General features: G+C 45.6%; 1 protein-coding gene across 2 annotated transcripts in view; it reads left to right on the top strand.

Annotated features, from left to right (window-relative positions):
* Positions 1-473: 473 nt before the first annotated feature.
* ARMC2 (armadillo repeat containing 2) overlaps positions 474-18,053 on the top strand; it is a 948,787-nt gene continuing 931,207 nt past the window's right edge. Inside the window, exon 1 of one of the 2 annotated variants that reach the window (XM_069606547.1) lies at positions 474-654. The gene's annotated coding sequence lies outside the window, so the exon portion shown is untranslated. The remainder of the gene's footprint in view (positions 655-18,053) is intronic. The other variant, XM_069606546.1, reaches the window with a different exon arrangement.

Genomic DNA, 18,053 nt, shown 5'->3' with positions numbered 1-18,053 from the left:
TTCTGTGAAGTTAGGTAATTGAATTTGGTGGTAAGTTACCATTCAGAATTATACATTTTTAACATTTGAAGATCTTTCCATATTGTGCTGTTTGATGGGTTGTGTATTTTAGAATACTTCAATGGTGCTAACAATGTTTGTTATGTATTTTCCCCGCGATGTCATTGTTATGGGAATTATGAATTTTTTAAACTTCAAAAATCCTACATCTTTTTGGTCACAGAATGTTGGCAAGAAGGGAGAACAAGTATTCCTCCCTTCTGCACAAAACCACGGGCCCAGCATGTAACCTGGTTTCATAAATACACTTAAAAGCTGTCTGCATCGCCGCGGTTATCCAGCCCCTTTTCACCTCTCGATTGAATGCCCGTGTTATTCAGCTCTCAACCACGATGCCCCTGCGTGCCCTGCCTTCCCGCTCCTGCAATGACAGCGACGTGCTGAATGGCGTAGCCACAGACGCACATGGCCTCAGTGTAACGTGCACCTCACGTGATGAGGAGGAGGCGGGGCGTTGCTAGGGTCCGTTTCGCGGATGGGATGTAGACGCTATCCTTTGGACAAGCAAGTGTCGCACCTCCGTTTCTTATTAAATCCGGAGATACGCATAACGGCGGTTACGGCGCAGCGCAGGCAACTAAAACACAAGACCAGGTGTGTTACTTTAACCGCAATCGACGTGATGTGACCAAGTGTTTGTGTTGTCATGTACGCCTGATTTCAATGGGCAAGGTGGGTGGAGCGAGGTAGCTAGGTGGATCATTTCTCATAAGTTGGAATGTGCAGCCTCTACAGAAAAGCTTAATGGTATCATATGGTGCATTATTTAGCCCACCAGACCCAACGGTTGCTCTGTTGAGCGTGTATGCTAATCAGATGACAGGTGCACATGAGATATTTTTATTTTTTTTATTTTTTAAAGCATTGCAACTTGCTACTTGAATTTAATTGCCTCATTTGAAGTGACACAAGACTACAATTTCCAGAATGCATTATTGTTCTTGACAACCAAGTGTTTAATATTTGACGCTCAGGTGACAGGAAGTACTCTGAAACTTACACAGTGAAACAATATTCAGCAATGCCATTTTCCTTGCATTGATATGAAAAGACACATCTGGAGCATGGTCCTTGTGTTCCTTTCAAGCATCATTTAAGTTTTATATTTTGACTAATTGAAACATAGATCGGCTGCAGGAAAGTTCACTCTGCATAGTTATGTCCCAGGACACAGAGGATATTTCTGGCCATAGCGTAATTGCACATGTGAGGTCAAATTGCACATGTGAGGTCCGTACACGTTAATATTTAGTTATGCCATCAAATAATCCATGTTGTTGCATAGAAAAGCCGTATTTCACTTAAAGTAAAACCCACTGGCAGACGCGATGCTAAATGTACACAGCATGCAAAGGTGAACTTTAGCAGTGCCAACTAGGTAGGCTTGGGTCTCTGGGTTCGGCTGTGTTGTATATCTCTACGTTTTGGCTTTCTGCTAGTAACACAGAACAAACCAGCCTACTTAAAATAAACATTGTCAAAGCAAAAGGGCCTGGCTTTGTTTATAAGTGTAAGTGGGTGAATATGGTTCTATGGATGGGTTGTTGAGTGGGTGGCTATATCGAGTGGGAGAATGTGGTGAGATGGATGGTGAGTGAGTGAATATGGCTGGGTGGAGGAGCCGATGAAAGTGCTTGGCTCGCTGGGTGAATATGAATGGACGAGAGCCAGACTAGGTTTGTTCGAGTGAATGGTTGAGTGTTTGAACATGGTTGGGTGGATGAATATGTGTGGATGGGAGTGAATGGCCTACAGTTTCCGCGGCCCGATATTCTGGTGTTACCAGAAAATTACAGGCTGCGGAAAGGGCAGTAAATACCGATAGGACACTAAGGAGGGGATTGTCGGTGGGGGTTGATTTACCTCCAGCTGCTAGCTGGAGGTAAATCGGTGAACCCCCACGGCAAACCTGTAGTTTGCCAGTCCGGTAAAATGGCTGGTGCAGAATTACCAGCAATATTACCAGACCAGCAACCTTGTAATGATGGCCAATGTGGTTTTTACTGGTAGCCAGTGTAGACTTCTCAGGGGTGGTGTGATGTGGTCTCTTCTATTTAGTCTCAGGAGTAGTCTTGCTGCTGTATTTTGTTTGTTTGTGCATTTATATAGCGCTACAAACCCTTGGGTATCCGAGTGCTGCTTATTTCCCACGGTGTGCCGGGATCCCAACCTGCGTCAGGCTCTGCACGGATGTCAGAGCGAGCGCTCAACTCGCTGTGCTATCTGACCGCATTTTGTATGCGTTGTAGTTTTTTTGTGAGGTGTTCTGGCATTTCAAGGTAGAGGCTGTTTGCGTAGTCTAGTCTCAATAGTACCAAGGTGATGATTGCAAGGGAAGTTTAGGGAGGGAAGTATCCCTCTTATTGCAGGAGGTAGAAGCCTTATGGTTGGATGGATGGATGGATGGATGGATAGATGAATGAGTGGGGCAATTTGGTTGGATGTGTGAATATGGTTGGATTAGCCATTGGAGGAGGATTGGTTGAATGTGTGAATCTGGTTGGGTGGCTCAGTGGATAAATATGGTTAATTGTATGTATGGATAGATGAGTGGGTGAATATCCCATTCCTGTGGGTGTAAGGATCTATGAAAGTGTGGACTTATATAATTGGAAAAGTGGATGAATATGGTTGGTTAGGTGAATGGATGAGTGGTTGTATGGGTGAGTGTGTGAATAAGGGTGGATGGATGAGTGGGTTAATATGAGTGTATGTTTGGATGAATATGGTTGCATAGGTATACACATGAATGGATGTGTGGTAAATGACCTGCTTTTCTCGGGTCAGAAGTGGGGCTTAATCCCTCAGCACATGGCTTTGAGTTAGTGCTAAGACGACACAGCATTGTTCTAATGGGAGGCACCGTGATCATGGTGCGGAGCCAAATGCAAGTGCCCTGACATTCTGCAAAGTGGGGCAGCCTGGCGGCAGTCCACAAAGAGGCGGTAAAGAAAGGACCGGGAAGACAGAAATCTACAGTGGTTGAAAGCACTGAACGGTCCTGTTTATCGGGATTCAAGCAAGTTTATTGCAAGTATCAAGCTCTCTCTCGCAGCAAAGCAGTTTTGCAATTCACTTTACCTTTGGTTCTAGCAGGTTATTTTAGGAAGGTGCATGTTACCCTGTAGCTGCCATGTTACTAAATCACATTGCAGCTGCTAGTGTCAGTAGATGGGATCCAGCAAAGTACACCTGTGAACTAAACTTTTCAGCATGGAGCATTTTAAAAGTGAGGCCTGTTTGGCAGAGCAGTCTTTCTAAGAGGGAACACTTTGCATAGCAAACATAAAAAAGCTGTGGAATGCACACCCTCCTTGACAGCATTCTGTCACAGCTTCATACTGTTGCAAACAAAACAGACATATATAATGCAAAGATGATTATTAGGGATGTATCGACTGTAATAACCACCCATAATGTGAGATCTAAATGTTGTTTCTAATCTGTCACTGAGAAATGTTCATAGTCCTTTTAAACATTGCGGGAGATACTAAATTCTAGGGACACCTTCCATGTGATACTTCTGAGTTTGGTTTGTACTATATAAATTGCATGAATACAATGGATGCGGCAAACATCAATACTGGGGGGTAGGATATGAATTGGGTATTGTTGATGGCAACGGACAAGAATGATCCTGGTCAGTTATAGGTGCAAAAGACATGATCTGGGCAGTTCTGAGTCAAGGATATGGCATAGGATAGTTGTGGGGTGTCAGGATTCTACGGATGACATCTGCATGGATTACCCTACCCATCTTTCCTGATACACCCTGGGAACACCAATGGAAGATGTAGGTTTCCCAAGGTAAGCCAAAACGATGGAAGGAAAATGGATACCAGTGACGAGGAACCCCGAGGCTGTGAAAACAAAGGAGGACAGTTTTAGAATCCCAGTATGAACCAATTACTGTGTGTTATGCAAACTACCTACCTAGGGCAAGTACGGCAATCAATGAAGAACCTAACTGGTATCGATATTCCTTCCTGAGCACTGAGTTCAGAGACCAGAGAACCTGCATGAAGGCGTGACAAAAATCAAGAAGAATGCAGAGGGACCTTACACGCCGGCATTCAGATATTCAAAGGAAGTGAAAGGGGGGTAGTACTGGTAGGTATTCCCAGTGTACATAGAGCGGTGGTAATCTGGGATCCTTTAGACAACGTAAAGAAAAAGAAATTCAACTTCAGCATTTTGCCAAGCGGCGCTGCTCACCTGCCCTTTTGCAAAGATTGCCTTTTCTTTGCTTTATGCCGGCCCTTGCCGGAGTCTGCTGTGTTGGTGCATTGATTAACTGTCTCCCTGGGCTTTGCATCATGGCCACCTGCACTATGTGTTCCCAAGTGCCTGGGCCTCGGCTCCGGCTGGTTCCTTTGATTGGTTGAGGCTTTGTTGTTAATGGCCAATGGAAGAGCAGGCAGGTTTGGCCGACCCTCCCACCAAAGGCCCACTCCTAAGGCCCCTGTCTGCTACCAGGACGCTCCAGGACGAGTACCCTTGCTTTAATACCGATTTTTGCCCACTGAATGGACTCGTGCATTTGTGTGCGCTGCCCCCCTGCAACATGGGGTTAGGCTCTATGAATGTACCTACTTTGAACTTTCTCTTGCACTTTGCGCTTGTTGTATTATTTCTATATGTTCCTGTATGATGTAATTACCATATGTTTTTCCTTTCTGTAACCTGAAGCACTGTAACCAATCTCTTAAGCAAAAATGCCTAGATACACCTGGGTTTTGTGCACCATATAAATAAATAAATAAATACAAGTAAATTGAATTCCAAAAAGATCATGCAAAATCCAACAAAAGGCAAGTCATAATCTAGGAAAAAGCCAAAAGAAAACAAAGGCCGGTACACAGAAGAATCAACAGGAAATAGGCAAGGATAATCCAATTTAAGGTATGAAGCAGGCACGAGTTGATACACAAGGAGTCCTCAAGAGACAGGTAGGAAGCAAGGAGCGAAGAGGCCAAGGAAAAGAAAACACAGGAGAAGGAGGGTCAGACAAGAAAAAGAAAGCAGGTAATTTCAGGGAGCGAGAAGTGATCCAGGCAACAGAGGAACACAAGAAAACAGCGAGGCTCAGGCACTTACGAGTGTTGTAGAGTGCCCTCTTTCCTCTGCTAGAGCTTCCTATATGGTTGTTCGTGTCCCATCTTGTGTGGTGCATAGCCACGTCCTACCGCTTCAAGTGACGAAGGCGCACCAAGGCTTGGCGTAATCACCCCTCTGCCTGCTGGGATATGAATTCCTTTTAGTACCTATAGCTGCCACGGCAGTTGCCAAGGACGGTGGCTTCTGTGTGGGGTCATGACAGGAGGGCAATTGATATGACATGGAGAAGTTCTGTATGTAGTGTGCCATCTGGCAAATCAGTGGGGAAAGGGTAATGACAAACAGAAGTTCTACGGCTGGGGTCTGCAACCTTTGGCTCTCTAGTGTTCTGGGCTACAACTAAATTAAGCACCAATCTACTTGGTCAATGATGAGGGATCATGGTATTCCTAGTCCAAAACATCTAGGGAACCGTACATTGCAGACCTCTATATCGCAATGATGGAGACATGGTGTCAATAAGGGGTCACTGGGATGTAACGCCAGCATTGCTGAGAACAGTGCAAGTGTCATGCAGCAATTGTAGGTTAAAGGGACCTAGCAAGGGGTCTTTCTGAGGGCAATGAGAGGGAGGTGGGTCAATGGGATGTGATATGACATAGTTCTGGAAGCAATGTAGGTGTCTGCTTGCGAATGTTCTTAACTGTGGTAATACAGTTTTGTCATCGTTGAGGCAAGCATCTCACTGTTCATGTATGTAATGTAGACCCCAGTTTCCTGTGCATTGTTTCAACACACAAACACTCTGGTGTCGTGGAAGGCCTTCAAGCCTGACCGTTTCTGAGCCAAAAACATGTCCACATCATACTCCAGCAAGTGTCAAGTAGCACAGCTTTATCCTCATCGAAATATCATCTGACCTCGACCCGCCCCATGCAAAACAGTGACTCACCTTCTTGACTGTTGTTGGTGCCAAGAAACCATAGATATAGTGATGGTTGCACTTCAGAAATAATGCTCATCATAATATAACAAAAGAGCTAAATAAGTCAACCAAACACGTTGTGCAACTAAACTTCTCTCACTCTCTCTCTCTCTCTCTCTCTCTCTCACTCACACACCCCTCCCGCTAGTTTTGCTACTCCACCACCACGCCCAAAGTTCTGTGCATTAAGGACTTCTTTACCACATTGTTCCCACTGGAATTACACGCGTATCGCACATACAGACCAATGCAGTAACACCCATGCAAGACACACAACTCCTGGACCTTTGCACTTCTCTAACACAGTGCTCGCCTGATGGACACATCTTTCGTTTGCATTTCCTCATTGTTAAACAGATGTTTGTGTTCAAGCTATGCTGTTTAGCTAACCTAGGATGCGATACTACACTTAATTGGCTGATTATTTTAGGAAATAGGATTATGCTATTTATTTGTACATTTATATAGAGCACTAAGCCCTGAGGCATCGATGCACTTTTACATGGCAAGTTACATTGGCAGGGAACAGTAACATTAGTCATAAGTAGAGGGGCAATGTCATAAGAAAATAGATATAGGTGTCCGTTAGGTTAATAGTAATGTTTTTAACACCTTCCAAGAGGTCCAGTACGAGCGTTCAGCCCTCAAGGTGGGGGGAGGATGTTCCAATGTTTGGCGGCTATGGTCGGGAAACTGGATTCGCTGGCTTTGGTTCTTTTGATTTTGGGCTGAGTGATGCGGTTGGCGTAGGCTTCTCTGGTAAGTCCAGAAGAGTTGCTTCTGGTACGTTTTTGATATAGGTAGGGGGGCATCCTTGGACAGACATCTCTGAGTGATGGAGAGTGTTTTAAAGGTGATCCTTTCACGGATTGGGAGCCAGTGTGCTTTTTTTCTTGCCGCCGTGATCTGGTCTTTCGTTGGGATGTTCAGGGCAGCTGAGAGAGCATTGTTCTGAATGACTTACATTTTTCGGATGTTTTGTTCAGTGGTGCCTGCAAAGAGGGTGTTGCAGTAGTCCAGCTTAGTTCCAATAGTGGCACGGGCAATGGTAAGGCAGCTGTCTGGGGAGAGAAACTGTCTGGATGCATTGATCAGTTTGATGGAATATGGTGTGGCCGATGCTATGGCATTGACTTGTTGTGATAAGGACAGGGAAGTGTCAAGGTACACTCCAAGGGTTTTCACGACGGGAGAAACTGGAATGGGGAGGCCATCGATATTGAAAGAAGCATATTGGGGGTCAAGTTTTTTTTTTTTACGACCGAGGTGTGGGGGTGGCCCTATGAGTAGCTCCATTTTATCGTTGTTGAGACAAAGACGGTGTGTGGCCATCCAGCACTGGATGGTTAGGTAGATGGAGTTCAGAGTGGCTGAGTCTTCTGTATAGTTGCCCGAGAGGGGTAGGATGATTTGCGTGTCGCCCGCGTTATTTGTATAAGAGTTGCCGAGGGAGTCCAGGAGGGTGAATAGGGGAATAGTGAATATGTTGTACATGGTAGGAGATACGCAGGAGCCATGTGGTACACCACAGGCAATGGGAGTCGGGGTGCACTGGCGTTTCTGCAACCCTATTGGCTATGCTATGATACTCTGCTAGCTTTCTTGCACTATGCTACGGTATGCTAAATTCTTTTGCAGCTGTGCTGTGTCTTGATACACCTGGCTAGTTCACATGACCTTTGCTGTTAATACATGCTATGTGGTTATGCTATCCTAGGTGATATTATGTGATGGTTGTTATGGTATGAATTGTATTCCAATGTACAAAGTATGCATGCAGAGTCGTATCGTGTGAATTGTTGGACTACAGTCCACCTGCAAACTACAACTGTGCCACACTGGACACGTAGCCAACCCACAGCGCTAGGCGAGCATGACAGTGGGAGCTGTTTTTTTTTTAATGACACGTGATAGTGCGCCATGATATGTTTGGTATTCCGTTCTCTGTGCGCATTGCAATGACATGCTGTGTTGTTTTGTCTTTGTTTGTGTTCTGCTATAAGGCAAAGAATATGAAATTGAGCAAAATCTCCCTACATTACGAAATTGAATTTCATAATCCATTTAAAAATTTCAATAAAAAACAGATGCGGTCTAGTGGTAAGGATCCATGGGAGGGGATGAAAAGTGACATTCAAAAGGGGAAGCTGAGAACCCCCCTCCTAATAAATACAAGGGGGGGGCATTTGAAAAATAAAACTCTATTTCAAAATATGAGATGTGAGTAATTATATGATTTGAAGGAAAACATGTTATTCATCTGTAGCGCCAATAGCGCCAGTGCTATTTTGCTTTGTATTGTTATGTTGCGTCATTTAAGATCATATTATTCTTTCCTATGCTATTGCAGAAAGCCGCAGCTCTTCACCAAATAATCCACAAAGGAGGCAGGTAGCAAAAGCAGGGACCTCTTTATTTCCATACAGCAGTGCAGAAATGTGCCTGGAGACCAGCTTAGTATCCCTATCCCTAAATTGTGGCCCCTGAGTGCAGGAGCCTCAGGGGTTTATACGCAGGTTTACAAGTAACCTCGTACAGACAAATCAAACCGTACATCCTGGGGGCATGGCGGCTTTACAAGCCATCCAAGCTCGATGTAATGCTACTCGCCCCACCCATGTGACTGAGAGCACCTTCTCTTTGAGAGGTTCCCATCGTAGCAAATGATACTAAAGCTGGACATTCTGCAGTCACGTGGTTGTTATTCCTGCTCTCAGACAGCCAATTCCACCTTCATGAGCTTATGCGGGGCATGTAGCTGGTGTTACATGCGCTCTGGCCAGTGGTTTACTTCATCTTCTTGTGGGCACTCCTGTACTAACCAATTTGCAGTTTATCCGCAGCACCACCCCGTGCCAAGACTGTGCACCTTCCTCACTGTCACAGTGCTTTGCTACGCCATCCGAGGGCCATGTACGTTCCCGAACCTAAAGTAACAGTCCGCCAGCTCCCACATGTGCTCCTTTTGCGCTTTGATGCCCAATTTTAATGTTTATTTAATGGTTCATATTTGCTCCATGTTTTATTCACATATTTGTATATCTCTGTGATAGATTTTTTAAATCCCACCCTCCGTGTCCCCATTCATAATCCATCACAGAACTCGTTGTACTGCGTTCGCTAACTATCCAGCTTTAATAGTGCATATCTGTGTGTTCAGTGCTATTATGCACATTTTAATCTTCACAGGTACATTTCACTTAAAACAAAAGCAGACGAGTGTTTTTATGCATAGTCCGTCTGCACCATTTGTAAAATTCCTCACCCTTTTTGGTTGTTTCCTCTCCATTCATCCATAATGTCTACGTATTTTAATTGAATACTGCTGACAATGAGAGGCATTTTGCGCTCATTGACAATGCAATCTGTTCTCTAAGGACAACTCCTAAGGCAGCTCTAGAAAATGAATGTGGACATGATTCTTCCAACAGTTATACCATTGGGCAATATGTTCCAATCAGCAGGGCCAACTGATGTTGCCTCTCAGTATGTGAAAGACCACATCCAATGCTGTACATTTAGTGAGATTCTGCCTAGCCAATTTGTTTTCTCAGATTCTCAAAAGGATATGGGACAGTATTATTTCAGTCATCGTTCATTTTATATTTCAACTGCATATTGTATCAGACCACTGCCGGCCAGTTAAGGGCAGGTCGCTCAGTCAGTGTGGTAAGGGAGAATCTTGCATAATTAGATGGGGGGGATGGCATATGAGGCGCGACACACAGCCTGTAGGTGTTGTTTGGTTATGTGCCCACCCATTGACTTCCCATGGCCATGCTAAACCCTATGGCCATTCCCACCAAGTTCTTACCCCTGCCTGGCCAAAACACCTCCTCATGATAACTCATCAAACTTTGCACTCAAGTATCTGCCAGTGTTTTTCAAAGCAGTCTTCTGAGAGTTAATAATTTAATTGAAGTTGTAAACCCGCTACAGGTGTAATAAAAAGGTCTTACTAGGTCTGCCTTCAGCCGCTCGATTTATAAGCACTCTGAAGGCCCTTCCGTGCAGTCTTGTTAAAAGCAAGCATTGGCAAAGCCAACACTTTTGGCTTGTGTATAAGTATTAGGCATTTGCCAGACACTGCTATTCGATGCCCAGGTACTCTCACCATTTTGCACCAGCTACCATCAATGACCAATTAATACCACTACGTCTGTGCCCCGCAAGTGCCTTTCTCATGCCTACACAAATGTCCAAACTCTTAGCATTGCTAATGCTTGCTTTTGAGATTATCTTTATTATGCGACCAACTGTCATTTAGAAGGAACATACAGCTACCATTTTGTGCCAGATATCTTCCAGGCCCTTACCAGCATACTCTTCCTGCAGTAGTCCATATGCCAATTTTTACCTTTTTCTTACATTGTCTTGTGGGATTTTGCAGTTGATGGTGTCCAATCGGCGCTCAGGCCAATCCACAGGTCTGGTTTTAGTTTAAGCATGCTTGGCACGTGATTTTCCTCTTTAGGGACCTGGCTGTACCTCCAGGAAAGTTGATCGCTGACCCAGTCCCAGACACAGCTTGCCCAAATACTGTGGGTCATCTTAAGTATCGGAGGTCCTATACCTTGGATGGGCCCATAAATGCAGAATGTGCAGACTCCTCCTTCAACATTGCTCTGCAACTCATGTACGTCTATGCTCGCCCCCACAGACACAACTGAGTTGGGACGCCCTCTTTTCCTTCAGCGCGTCAGGCCAAAGTTGATGGGTGATATCATCTCGAATAGATCTTAAATGATTGCCTGCGAGGAGGTGGAAGACTACCTGAACAATGTCCCACACCATCTTCTTTCCTGCATGTCTGGTGTTGAAAACAACTCATTGAAATGTTGTGTAATGCTCGTCGATCATCTTTTTATCTTTATTTCTCTTACTTTTTCCTTGAATCCATATTCATGAGCTGTGATCTCGTTACTAGACCTCGGTTTTTCCCTTATCTCGCCCATCTTCTCAAGATGTTCATTTCCCCTGTGATGGACCATGCAGAAGCCACAGACTCTGCGTTCCATAATCTTTCGAATTTAGTCTTTTGCTTGACAGCATATCCTTCTGCTCGGCCAATCTGATTGCTGCAACTTTTGAGTAATTGGGGGGAAAATGAGAAGTCAGTTGGACGTTTAGAATCTGTAAATCTCTCAAGTTCATTGTGCTAAATGTGCATTTGAAATTGTCAGTTATCAGTAACAATCACAATGATGTTTTTAAATGTTTGGTTGAATAATCTATTGATGGTTTCACAGATGAGGCAATTTTGTTGAAGATCTATTATATGAAATGTTTTTTTCTGTTAGATGCTTTCATAACCTTTTTTCTTATGTATCTTATTTTTATACATTTGTAAAGGTCTTGTACCAAAAACAAATAAAAGTTAAAAAAAAATGGTCAGTTATTCTTGGGCTGTTTTGTGCACATTTGCGTATATTGGCATTTCTGGGTGCACTACAACCGCTTCAATATATTCTGTTGGTTTAGAAACACGAAAATAAATATTTTCTGTACAGCCGTACATATTGGGGGTTTCTTAAAGGGCACCCTACGTTCTGTATGAGATCCTTCTGCAAATAATGTTTTGCAAGTTGTGGCTGAGTATGTTCCTCTATATTGAATTTTTAACGCTGGTTTCCTGCCGTTTTGTCTCCATGAGCAGGCAAACGGATTCCAGGCACTTCTGCTGTATCCAGTCATAGTACAGCTTACCTCCGAATTGCTCATTCAACCATACCGGCTCTTTCGCGATCGTTCTCGTTTCATTGGCTATCCACTGTACGATTCTGCCGTGCACTTGTATACATATCCTGTAAATAAACATATTTAGCACAGTATTCCACCAGGTTACTTTTCTAGGTAGGTCTTAACATTTCACATGCTTCTATCTATTGAGCTGACCTAGTCTTGAGCGTCAGAATCACTTTTGGAGTAGGTTTAACCTTTGCCCAATTTGAATCTGGTGCTGTCTTTGCCAATCTCTTTCCCTCTGTTTCTCTCTCTCGCTTTTTCTCTCCCTCGCTCTTTCTCTCTCAGTGACATATGCAGAGGGAACTTGCTTAAACACGCAGTTTTGCACTTGGATAAACCTAATAGAATAATCTATCCCACACTACCATGAGTGAGAACAACAGGTCCCGCCCTCTTTTCCCATTTTGGCAATCTGCTTTTCTGACATTAGTGTCTTGAAATACTGTTCCTCCTGTAAGGGAACTCATGGTGGCAACAGTAAAGCCAGACACATGTGATCACAGTTCAAGGGTTTTTATTAAACAGTAAAGTGAGTGAGATAAACCCCTAATCTAAACCTAAATCTAAGATGGGAGCAGCTACGACCATCAAATAATAATATGGCAGTCCTAGTGGCGTCGTGTCGAATAAAAAGGGCCTATACTAAAAAAAAAAAAAAAAAAAAAAAAAAAATACTATTGCCAATTCTTACCGCTAAATTACAAAATAGCGTGGGATAACGTTCATAAGAAAAGAAAGAAGTCTTCACAAAATAAGTCAGGATGTTATAGCCGGGGTCTGGCTTCCCCATGTTTTAAGCACGGGAAAAGACCAGACTTTTGAGCAGAGCACACTTCTGCCCAAGTCTCTTTCAAGTCATCCAGAAAGTCTCTTGCTTCAGATGACTTGATGATTTTAAACAATTAGTTCCTTCTGTGCACATAGTTTGTAGGGTGACTTTATTTCACCCGGGATCCCCTCTTCTGGGCTCCGATCCCCTTTTCACAATTCCTTCAAACAAAAAGTTCTTAAACCTTCCCATAGGGTGATTTGCTTTTCACCTGGGCTTTCTCTGAAGCCCCCAGTCAGGCTTTCTCTGAAGCCCACAGTCAGGCTTTCTCTGAAGCCACCATTCAGGCTTTTTCTCAGAGCATCCACAATGTGTCAAAGACTTTCGAATGTATGAGGGGGTTTGACTTAACCCTCATATGAACACTTTGACATCTCATGCTGGCTTCCTCTGAGGCCCTCAACGCTAGCCTCCCTCAGTTGGGCTCAGACCAACTACCCACTGTGGGTATCCCTCCGTCGGGGTTCACACTTGCTACGGTTCACAATCTCCCCGACTCACCGGCTGGGTTGACTTTACTGCATCGGCTTTCCAGCAGGAGCCAAGGTTTTTGGCCTCGTTTCTGTGTTTTTAGGGTCTCCCTATGTTGGGCGTGGACCCCAGGTCCCCCTCTTCTGCACTCAGACCTTCTCGCTCTCAGGGTCTACTTCCGGGTGCGGACCCCAGATCCTCTCTTGCAGGCTCAGATCTTCTTGCTCTCAGGGTCTCCCTCTTCCAGGCACGGACCTCAGGTCCCACTCTTCCGGGCTCAGATCTTCTTGCCTTGCTTGAAGGATCTCCCTTCTCAAGGCTACAACAAAACGGGGCCTCCCTCTTCCGGGCTCAGACCCTTTTAACACAAATGTCAAAATAAATATCTTTTAAACATCAAGTGCCAGAGTGCATCCTGCTTTCCAATGGAACTTGTTGCGAGGCCAGGGTCTTGCACACCTGCCCTCAAAGGCCTGAGTCTTTGAGTCTGACTCAGGGGAGGATCTCTGGGTAGGGCACTGTAAGGCAGTCCCAACTCCCCCTGGGTTGGCCTCCTGGAGGTATAGGCTCCCCTCCACTCTGCAGCCTCTCTGGTGTTTACCGGCTCATGTGTTTGGCCTTCTTTGCGCCTCCCATCTTACAGAGTTCTTCCAGCTCTGGCTCCTTCCTTCTGGCTTCTCTGCTCCCTTCAGCATCACCAGCTCACTCAAAATGTGCTCTCCTGCTCCGCCTTTTATACTTTCTGGGAGAATTGATTAAATTCAGGTGTGTGTGGTTGTGAAGGGAGGACTGATTTTGCCTGGCCTCATTGGTGGGACAGTCTGATCTAGAAAGGCGAGAGTAAGTCTTGTGTATCTGTGGTTCTCTATCGGCAATCCTCATGCTCCCAATCTCTCTACTCCTAGTCCCAGTGGTTTTAGGAAAAACAGGGTGCAGGGATTTGTAGTTTTTCCGAAGACTAAGGGAAAAACCATGTGGGCTTTCGTCATGGTGAAGGGGGTAGCTGTAGGGTTGTGTACAAATGGGTTGTTGACAAAAGTATCCCATAATTACAGAGGGGACGTCGGTATGGCTGTACTGGAACAGGGGAAAATACTGCACCTCGCCTAAGGGTGTTCCTCCCCCAGTCTCTCAGGGTCCCCCTCCCAGGTGATCCTCCCTCTCTTGTCTGCCCCCATGGTTGGGATCCAAGAGCGATGGCCCTTCCATGGCCACCTGAGTCAGGGATCCCCGGGAATAGCATGGGAGAAACGCCTGAGGTTTCTCACACTCCCCCCGAAACCCAGATGAGCAAGAATAATATTATAACACTAAACATCAGGGGGGACGTGGCCAGGGTCCATGCTGTGAGGAAGTGACTGGCGTGAGCCGGCCTTTGGGTGAGCTTGATCAGCCAGAGGCGCTGCTCTGAGTTCAGCAGTGAGGGCCTCCTGATCAGGCCCAATGGCGGCAAGATGGTGGATGGTGAGGCGCATTAAGCGCGCTGATAGAAGGGATAGGTGCTTGCACGGTGGAGTATCCCTGTGAGGGCTCCCTTGCTCTGTTACTGGGAGCCTGGCACCTGCAGTGTGGGACTGCGTGAGGTTGCGAGGAATCACTGCGCAGAGCCGTGACAGCTGGGATCCTGCTGTGCGGCTGACGGCGGGTAAGCCTGACATTTTGTCCCCTCCTGCAGCGACCCCTGATATCCCTGCTGTACCTTTGGGGCATGGGGGGGACTCCTGGCAGAACCACCCTCCTGCTGCTACCCCTAATAACCCTACTGCACCTTTGGGTTATGGGGAGACTCTGAGTGGGGGGGCCGGGTGCTGCCGCCATCTTGGGACATGTGTCCACACCGCTGACACTGAGGTGCTTCCTTGGGAGGGCGGATTGGGCCTTGCACTGTGAGGAGTGTGCCCCTTCTGCCTGGACCTGACCTGCAATGGGCTGATGTGAACTTTCTTAACTTCACAGGCACACTTGGTGCAGGGGCGCCCGTTACCGTGTCGCTGTTGTTTAGTGTTAGGAGAGTTTTCCTAAAGTCCTCCTGATAGCTTAATATCTGGGATAGTCTTACTATCCCAGTGGTTTATAGATCTCCAACTCTAAGTATCAGTCTGTACTAACTCAGGACCTTGGTAGAGTGGCAGAGCAGTCGGGCTTATCTTGCAAGGAAGATGTGAGCTTTAGGTAAGTACACTGAACCTTAGTTAGACATGCACACAAAGCTTTTACATGTATAATTCATATAAAATTTTATATATATATATATATATATATATATATTACACTAGAATCACTTTAAATACTTTAGACGTTTACACTAGAACACTTTGCAGTACTTAATAATACACTTCAAAGGACACTTTCACTTTTGTGTTTTGTTCGTGGTAACATTTGTAGCAATGTTAGAAAGGGGAAAGACAAGGTTATCGTATTATCGGTTATTACGTGCACCTGCGGTTTTCAACAGTTCATACGGTAATACATTTACTCTGCAAACGCATATAGTAAAGTCACTTTAAGGGAGAAAAATGGTTAGTTAGTGGAACATTAGCTTGGTATGAGGTTCTAGAGAGGGTTTCTTCCCACAGTAAGTCCTAAAGTCCAAAAACGCAGCCCTAGCTCAAGGCATTTCGTAGAGGGCTCAAAGTCTTGACAAGCAGCAGAATACGAAGAGTTCCAGAGGATTTCTTCCAATCTCTAGTGTTATAGAAGCAGCAAGTTAACAACTAACAAGGGAGTCCTGTAAAAGGACCTGATGAAGGGACACAAGCAGCGGCTTGAGTCAGAGGTAAGAGGGGGTGACCCTGGACACCTCTGGGTGCACTCCAGCGCTCTGGAGCGACTTCTTGGAATTGGGTAAGAAATACCCTATTCCCCACAGTACCTCACATTTGAAGCAAATATTCATGCTGGATGCTCTGCGATGTTGCAGCTGTGGACCTGACCGCCGGATTCCTTGGTCTGATGACTGAAGCCAGGACAATGGATGGAATTTCTCAACAGCAGTCCCGAGGGAGGACCTGTGGCACAATTTTCAGCAACTTCTTGGCTCGCTCTGCGGTTTTGGCGCCTTTTCTGCAGCACCAACAAAGGACATGGATCGTCCGGTCAGTCTTCTTTGCTTCCTACAGCCCTGCACTCTGGTGAGGGGATCTGGGCATGTTGGATTTGATCTCTGGATGGTCCTTTCGGGTTCAGCAAAGATTTGGACAGATTCGGCCTTTCCATGGTGATGCACTCGAAAATGGGCAGCAGGTCTCGAGGTATTGGTGTTTCCGCAGCTGTGGAAGTTCCTAGGACCTCGTGAGATGCTTTGTTTCAAAGTTCGTCTTGGGACTGGTTGTTCCCACCATCTAAAGGGAAGGAGTCGCCCTCTTCGGAAAAGGCGATCAGGACAGCAGTGGTCGCTTCACTGTGTTGCAAAGGGGCTGCAGGCATCTCTGGTCGTCTTCTTCTTCAGTTAATTCAGTTTCCAGTGGTCGACTTGCTTTTCACTACAGAAGCCTCACCTTTTATGCAGTTCCAGCACACACTCCTCTTCAGTCCTTCTCAGCATTTAAAAGAAAGGGGCGTTTGGCTGTCCAATCAGGACAGCCAGACCCCCTGGTGGAGCTGGTCCTATTCAGGCCCTCTGGCAGACAAAGGACAGGGGGGTAGAAGACTCCTCCCCCACTTCCTGCTTGCCCGCCTAGGCGGGGATACCCAAGGGTTCCCGCCAAAGGCAAAACGCACCTACTGACCTCCCCCTACCAGAATGGTAGAAGAAGGGCAACACAAAACAACCACTCTATTAATGGTGAAAAAAGAAGAGAGGCCCCAAGTTGGTACTTGGGTGCCCCTATTGTGCACTACCGAGGCTATGGACATAGCCTGCTGTATAAAAATTACACAATAGTTGGTAGAACACATGCACTGCCACCAGCCATAACTAGGAGATTGTCTATGTGACTAAAAGGGCACGGGAGTAGAGAGAAGGGAGATACTAGGTATCCCTTTGGCACTCGCTGAAGGTTGCGTGTGCCAATCTCTCAAACTATCTCTCAAACTATAGAGTTTTGGGAGAGATACTAAATATCTCCCTATCCTTAAGAACTGTAGTTGCTTAAGGATACAGAAAAATAATCTTAAAGGAGGACCCAAAGGGTCCCCAGCAACAGTGCCCATAAGGAGCTATGTGCTGCAGTAGTTAAAACACAGATGCTTTTAAGAGCTATGGGGTAGACAGACTCCATAGTACAGGTAAGATACAAAGAATAGAGTTCCAAATGACAGAGCCCACAAGAATCAATAAGTGGAAAAGGCTCCACTCGTTCAGAAATGAAAGAAAAAGGTCCATAAGTCCTTGGGGTCTCACTAGGATTGGGCATGAAGCATAAACATGATAAATCTCCCTAACATTTAGCACCACGCTGTATAGCAATGTGAACACACACGCCGCACTCTGAGTATGCCGTCTAATTAACAAAAAGGTGGTAGCAGGGGCACAATAATGGAATCCTTTGCAGCTAAAGGGAAGCAACGAGATCCCGCAGCCTGATGTATCAATGGCCCAGGGAGAGTCCCCGAAGACAAGATCCTTGCAGCAATTGTGGCTTTGTGAACTTCACTTGAGGGCAAGATAGAAGAGGTCAAGATTGATGTACATCTTTTCAGGCAGAACGTGCGCTCCCTGGCAGAGAGAGTTACAGCCATTGAGTAGCTGTTAGAAGAGAGCGTGACGGCCACCTCTAATTTTGGAAAACAAGAGTGCGTGCCCTGGAGCTAAAAAAGCCACATTGAAGCTGTGAGCTGAGGACGTAGAAGGGAGATCGCAAAAAAATAACATTTGAGGCCTGGGCTTACAGTAGAGAGAGGAGGGCCATGACCCCACCTCCTATATAGAGAACTTGATTCTGCAGGAGGTTGGCCGCGGGCTTT

The sequence above is a fragment of the Ambystoma mexicanum genome, chromosome 4p, assembly GCF_040938575.1.
Source record: "Ambystoma mexicanum isolate Mex_15411 chromosome 4p, UKY_AmexF1_1, whole genome shotgun sequence".
Lineage (NCBI taxonomy): Eukaryota > Metazoa > Chordata > Amphibia > Caudata > Ambystomatidae > Ambystoma > Ambystoma mexicanum.
The sequence above is the reverse complement of the archived record's forward strand: the minus strand, read 5'-3'. Positions and strand labels throughout refer to the sequence as shown.